General features: G+C 44.0%; 1 protein-coding gene across 1 annotated transcript in view; it reads left to right on the top strand.

Moving 5' to 3' along the window:
* Window positions 1-513: 513 nt before the first annotated feature.
* The window catches only part of FAM110A (family with sequence similarity 110 member A), a 42345-nt gene continuing 36723 nt past the window's right edge, over window positions 514-6135 (top strand). The window contains exon 1 of the mRNA XM_087928808.1: window positions 514-605. The gene's annotated coding sequence lies outside the window, so the exon portion shown is untranslated. The remainder of the gene's footprint in view (window positions 606-6135) is intronic.

Raw genomic sequence — 6135 nt, 5'->3', positions numbered from 1 at the left:
ATGGGCCTTTGGCAGCAATCTGGCAGACAGGCAGGCAGAAATTCAACAGATGGAGAGTCCAGCTTCTTGCTTTGTCCTCCTCCTCTTCCTCTTCCTCCTCCTCCTCCTCCTCTTCCTCCTCCTCCTCCTCCTCCATCCCACAAACCTCACTCTCTTCTAGCACTGATGATGTTCCCTAGTTGGATCATGAAACATCTGCAATAATAATAATAATAATAACCACCACCCCAGTCAAGCTCAGAGAACACCAAGGGCCCATGTTTGTTTGCATGTATTTGGGTTTATGTTTTGGTGCGTGCGTGTGCATATTTTGCACCCAAGAGGGATCCAAAGAGGGCATCCTCTTTCCATTCAGATCGGAGACACGGGCAGCTCAACTTTGCACCGAGTCTGTCTGGTGTGCAAAAAAAAAAAAAAAAAATTGCACAGGAAAGAGAATTGCCCAGGTAAACAGGAAGTTGTGCAACCTGTGTTACCTGAGCCTCCAGGTCAGCTGGTAAATTTAATACCCGCCTGCAGAGGAGCAAAACGGTTATAGCTGGGAAAGAAGGAAGGCGCAGCTGGCTGGTTCCTGCTCTGCCGATCTCGGCTTCTTTGCAAACCAGGTAAAAAGAATGCCTTTATTTTGGGGTTCAACCTGCCCACCCACCCCTGTTTTCGAGATCAACCTCCCCCTGATACATTTTTACTGGACCTCAAACTTCTAAAGAACAAGCAACATTCCCGTGGAGCAATTCTACTTTTTCTTGCGTAAAACTTTTGAGGTTTCCCCGGCCATGGGATTTTGACAGCAATCTGGCTAGCAGGCAAGCAGGCAGAAATTCAACAGATAGAGAGAGCTTAGCTTCTGGTTTCACAGCTGAGGTTTTTGGCTGAGGTTTTGTTTTACTCCTGGTTAGGAGCGTGGAATGGGGAAGGTCGTAGGGGTGTTGAAGGGAGTGGGGGAAAATTCCCCAAGGATGAATCCGTCCATGAACAGGGGAAAATGGGGCAGTGTGGGGAAGGGCAGGGGGGAGAAGGAGGGAGGGAGGGAGGGAAGGAGGAGGGTCTTGGAGAATTTTTGCAAGACTGAAATGTTTGGGAGACTGGACGGTTTGGGGTACTGGCCGAGGATGAGGCTGGGGAGAGGCTGTCGATCATTTCGGAAGCAAAAAAGTGTTTGCAGATTGTTTGGTTCTGGGGTGGCTGGAGGAAAAAAAGGGGGGGTGGGGTTGGAAGAAGCTGCCCCTTCTTTCTTCCGGATTTTCATGCTGGGACAATAAGGGGCATCCGTGGTTTCCTCCGCCCACCCTTTCCTATCTCTTTTCTGGTGTAGGGTCTCCAGCCAGGGAGGTGGGGTTGGACTAGATGGCCTACAAGGTCCCTTCCAACTCTGTTTGATCTAATTTTCCAAATTTTTTTCTTCTCTCTTTTCTATCTTGCTTTCTTTGGTCTTCTCTTCTCCCTTACTTCTTCTCTTTTCTTCTTTTTTTCGCCTTTCTTCTCTCTTCTGATCTTCCTTCTTCCTTTTCTTTGGTCCTTTTCTCTCTTCTCGACCTTTCCTCTTTGTCACTTTTCTGTTTTGCTTCTCTTCTCTTCTCCTCTTTTCTTTTCTTTTTCTTTTCTTTTTTCTTTCCTTTTCTCTTCTCCTCTCCTCTTTTCTCACCTTCTTTTTCTCTCCTCCTCTCTTCTCCTTTTTTTCTTTTTCCCCCTTTCCTTTTCTTCTCCTCTCTCTCTCACATCCTTTTTCTCTTCTCTTCTCTTCTCTCTTCTCTCTTCCTTTCCTTACGTCACATTTCTCTCTCTCTCTGTCATCGATTTTCTCTTTTCTTCTCCTCTTTTCTCATCTTCTTTTTGTTCCTTCTCCTCTCCTCTTTTTCTCCCCCTTTCCTTTTCTTCTCCTTTCCTCCCCCCATCAGTTCTTCTCTTCTCTTCTCCTTTCCTTTTCTCTTCCTCTCCTCTCCCTCTCAACCTTTTTTCTCTCCTTCTCTTCTCTAATATTCATATTTATGTAACTCATGATATACCACTATCTTCACCTTGAGGGAAATTGGACGGGAAAAACCAATCAGTCTGCCAAATGCCTTTGCCAGGAAGCCAGCGAGTTGTGATTTTTTGAAAACAGAAAGTTGAAACACGTGAACCGAAGGAGGGAGGACATTACTTGGGCAATGCTTAAAAGTTTGAAGAATTCTTGAATTAGGTGTGCCGGCCGTTTGACCTCACAGGAAAGGCTTGCTTTGAGAAACATGAGATTTTGGCTTTTCTTTCTCTCTCTCTCTCTCTCTCTCTCTCTTTTGATTTTGCTATTTTTCAACGTTCGAGTTGTTGTAAGGTTTCAAACATTTGGAAAGTGGTGGGAAAGAATTAGAGATTTATTATTATTATTACTATTATTATTAAATAATGATAATGATTATTATTATTATTATGATTATGATTATTATGATTATTATTATTGAATCTTTCGTGAGATTCACAGCTTTTGGGGCTGGTTGGTCGCTCAACAGCTCAAGTCCTAACCAAGGACCTAGGAACTGTTCAGGTAGCGTCGGAGGATATAAGCTGTTCCAAGTAGGGTGGTATTTTGTAGAATGAGGGTATTATTCTAGGGTTCCAATCACAATTGGGGTAACCACGATTTCTTTTACCAAAGTCGCTCAACTTCAATTTGTAAATCCCGATACTTTGTGATTTTTTTCTTGCTGTGGGTCTGCAATTCATCATCACCAAGTATTGCAATGTCAATGAACCAAACCCTTTTCTTCTCTATTATTATTATTATTATTATTATTATTATTATTATTATTATTATTATTATTATTATTCCTCCTTTTTGCTTTAGAGTTTTTGGCTCCCTCTTTGAGAAGCCACCTGGGCTGTGATGTAGAGAAAGTGTTGTCTTTATGTAGTCACTTGGCTTGTTTGCCAGAGTGGCCTGTTTCTATCTGCACCCTATAATTAGGATTATCCGAGAAGCACCAGCGTGGGTGTGAGTATGCGTACAACGCTGCAATTCTCAACTCCATGCAAGGCTCTGACGCTGCAGTCTTAAAAGTACAGGTAGACCTTGGTTCGTTTAGTGACCGAGTTTACGATGGCACTGGAAAAAGTGGCTTAGGTTAGGACCGTTTTTTTAACACTTACGACCATTGCCGCCTCCCCATGGTCACCTGGTCCAAATTTGGACACTTGGCAACTGGCTCATATGTACGACGGTTGCGGTGTCCCTGTGATCCCTTTTTGCGACTTTCTGACGAGCCAAGTCAATGGGGAAGCCAGATTCACTTAACAACCAGGTTATTCACTTACCAACGCCTGTTGCTTCACTTAACAACTAGGTTATTCACATCAATGACAGTGATCCACTTAACAACCGTGGCAAGAACGGTTGTAAAAAATGGTGCGAAGCTCATTTAACACACGTTTCCCTCAGCAGCATCCATGTTGGGCCTAACTATGGCAGTAACTCCAGGGCTACGTCTCTGGTCCTCATCTCCTAGCATCGGCAATTCAGGGATAGACTGCGCCTGTAAAAGGAAGCTCCATCCTGCCATTTATGCCAGCCCTCCCCAGATGGGTTGAAAAACCCTCGGTTAAAGTAAGCCGTGAGTTGTTTTGTGCTCATATCTTCTAAGGTTGCTCAACTCATTGTAACGCAAGAAGTCTCATACACCCTGCGAGTAAGCAGGAATAGCTTGGAGCAAACAGGCTTAATGAAGGTCAGGAAGAAAAAAAGCAAGTTTTAAACCCGAGTCACTTATTAACCGCAATGCTTTGAAGGGGGAAGAAAAAAGGAGTTTATGACTTCTCGTTCTGGAATTCAGTCTCATTTTTATTCTGTTCAAACAAGGATGGAGGCAGCGGGGGTGGAATTTCTGGAGATAGCAGATGAGCAAATCCCACGTGTTTGCTTCCCTAGAGAAATATATACTTTAGCACGGTGGTGGCTAACCTTTTTGGACTCACGTGCCAGCACCCAGAAGGCAACGCGCACCCACCCCACGCCCCCTGCGCATGGAAGGCACTGCGCCTCCCAGCTGATTTTCAGCTGGTTTGAGGCCTTTCTCGGCCTTCCACAGAGGTTTGAGGGAGGACTCTGCAGCCTTTGCAGGCCGAAAAATGGGCCCGTTTTGTGACTTCCGGTATTTCTGGAAATACAGGAAGGGATGAACCAGCCCTATTTTTTGGCCTGCAAAGGCTGCAGAGGCTTCCCTCAAGCCTCCGAGAGGCCGAAAAAGGCCTCAAATGGGATGAAAATGAGCTGGGAGGTGCACGCATGCGCAGTGAAGTAAGTTTGCCTGGGGCTCGCATGCCCACACAAATGGCTCTGCGTGCCACCTGTGGCACACGTGTCATCGGTTCTCCATCACGGTTCTAGCAGATGTGACCACGGGTAGTCCTCAACCTACAACCATGCAATGGAACTCTGAAATGATTGAGGCTAAGGGAGAAATGTGTAAAGTAAAGTGTTTTGTCCCATTTTACCACCATTCTGGGGGCCCGCCGTTAAGTGAATCACCGCAGCTGGTCAGTGAGTGACACAGTCGTTAAGTGAATCCAGCTTCCCCATTGACTCTGCTGGTCAGAAGGTCGCAAAAGGAGACCACGTGACCCCCAGGACACTGCAACCTTCATAAATATGAGTCAATGGCCAAACATCTGAATATTGATGATATGGCCACCTGGATGCTACAACAGTAGTAAGTGTGGAAAAATAGACACATGACTTTTTTTTCAGTGCCGTTGTAACTTTGAACGGTCATTAAATCAAAGTTGAGTGTAGGGTTTCCTGCCTAAGCAGGGGGTTGGACTAGAAGACCTCCAAGGTCCCTTCCAATTCTGTTATTCTATTCCGAGGATCTCCAAACTTGGCAACTTTGAAACTTGTGGACTTCAACTCCCAGAATTCCCCAGCCAGCATGGCCGGCTGAGGAATTCTGGGAATTGAAATCCACAAGTCTTAAAGGGGCCAAGGTTGGAGACCTCTGTTGTATTCTAATCTATAGGATGACAGATTTGGGGGGGTGGGGTGGGGGGGGCTTTTTAAGGACCATCATGGCTGAATAGCAAAGCCGGCTAGGGAATTCTGGGAGTTGAAGTCCACACATCTTAAATTTGCTGAGGTTAACCCCCCCCCCCCGATCTAAAGAAAGACTCCAGAGGTTTCTGTCCAATTATAGCTAATTTAACAAACCACCCACTTATTTTAATAAGCCATTTTGAATGATAAGAACAACAATAACAGCAACTTTAATTGTCATCCTAGGGTATTACGAAAAAGGAATTCCAACACATTTGAATGTATTACTGCCTTGGTATGAATATTTAGTAGTGTTATGTTTTAATAAGCATATTCAAATGGACTGAAGTTTCCCTACCAAGGCATATAATAATTCACAGAGTTTATTCAGGGTTGGGAATTTCTATTTAATGTGTTATTCTACTCCCTCTCCTCCGGTTCTAACCTATAAATTAATCTAATGGCCTCCATTCACGCATGATGCAAGCTTACCTCCTCTAAAAATTAAGAAATTAATAACCACTTATGTTGATTAAATAAAAAGTATAAATTTAGATATATATATATATATAAATGTATAAAAGCAAAATGCCCGTCATGCATCATCACAAAATCTCCATAACCGTGAAGTCTACAAACTTGAAATTTGGCATATATGTTCCTCTTGGCTTCTAGGTGCTCTCCAAAAAAGGGTTTTTCAAAATGACCATCAGAGCATTTAGAGTATTTCCTATATTATTATTATTAACACGCTCTGATGCTAAGGAGTTCTACTCCCCCTCCACACCTGAAAAAAAGAAATCTCTGCCAAATGCAAAATATAAGCAGAGACGAGTTTCAGTTTCAGAGCACCAAGCAGCTTTAGTACAGAACAGTTGAGCTAAGCCACACCCAGGCTCCTTGCTGTCTCCTTGCCCACACAACAAACACTGTTTCAGTTTCCAAACAGCCCTCAACTCTCTCACACACTGACAGGACGCTAACCAGATGAATGCCGATGGATGCTGGTAGGTAGAGGCAGAATTTTCTTCCCCCCAAATTAAGCCCGATCACATAGTTTCATAGCAAAACAAGGGTATAGAGCTAGCAAAATATATAAAAATTAAGAAATCAAATCAAGGTCCACTCTAACC

Source organism: Pseudonaja textilis, chromosome 3 (genome assembly GCF_049901715.1).
Source record: "Pseudonaja textilis isolate UNSWEBS1 chromosome 3, rPseTex1.2, whole genome shotgun sequence".
Lineage (NCBI taxonomy): Eukaryota > Metazoa > Chordata > Lepidosauria > Squamata > Elapidae > Pseudonaja > Pseudonaja textilis.
Note: the sequence above shows the minus strand (reverse complement) of the source record. Positions and strands in the feature narration are given on the sequence as shown.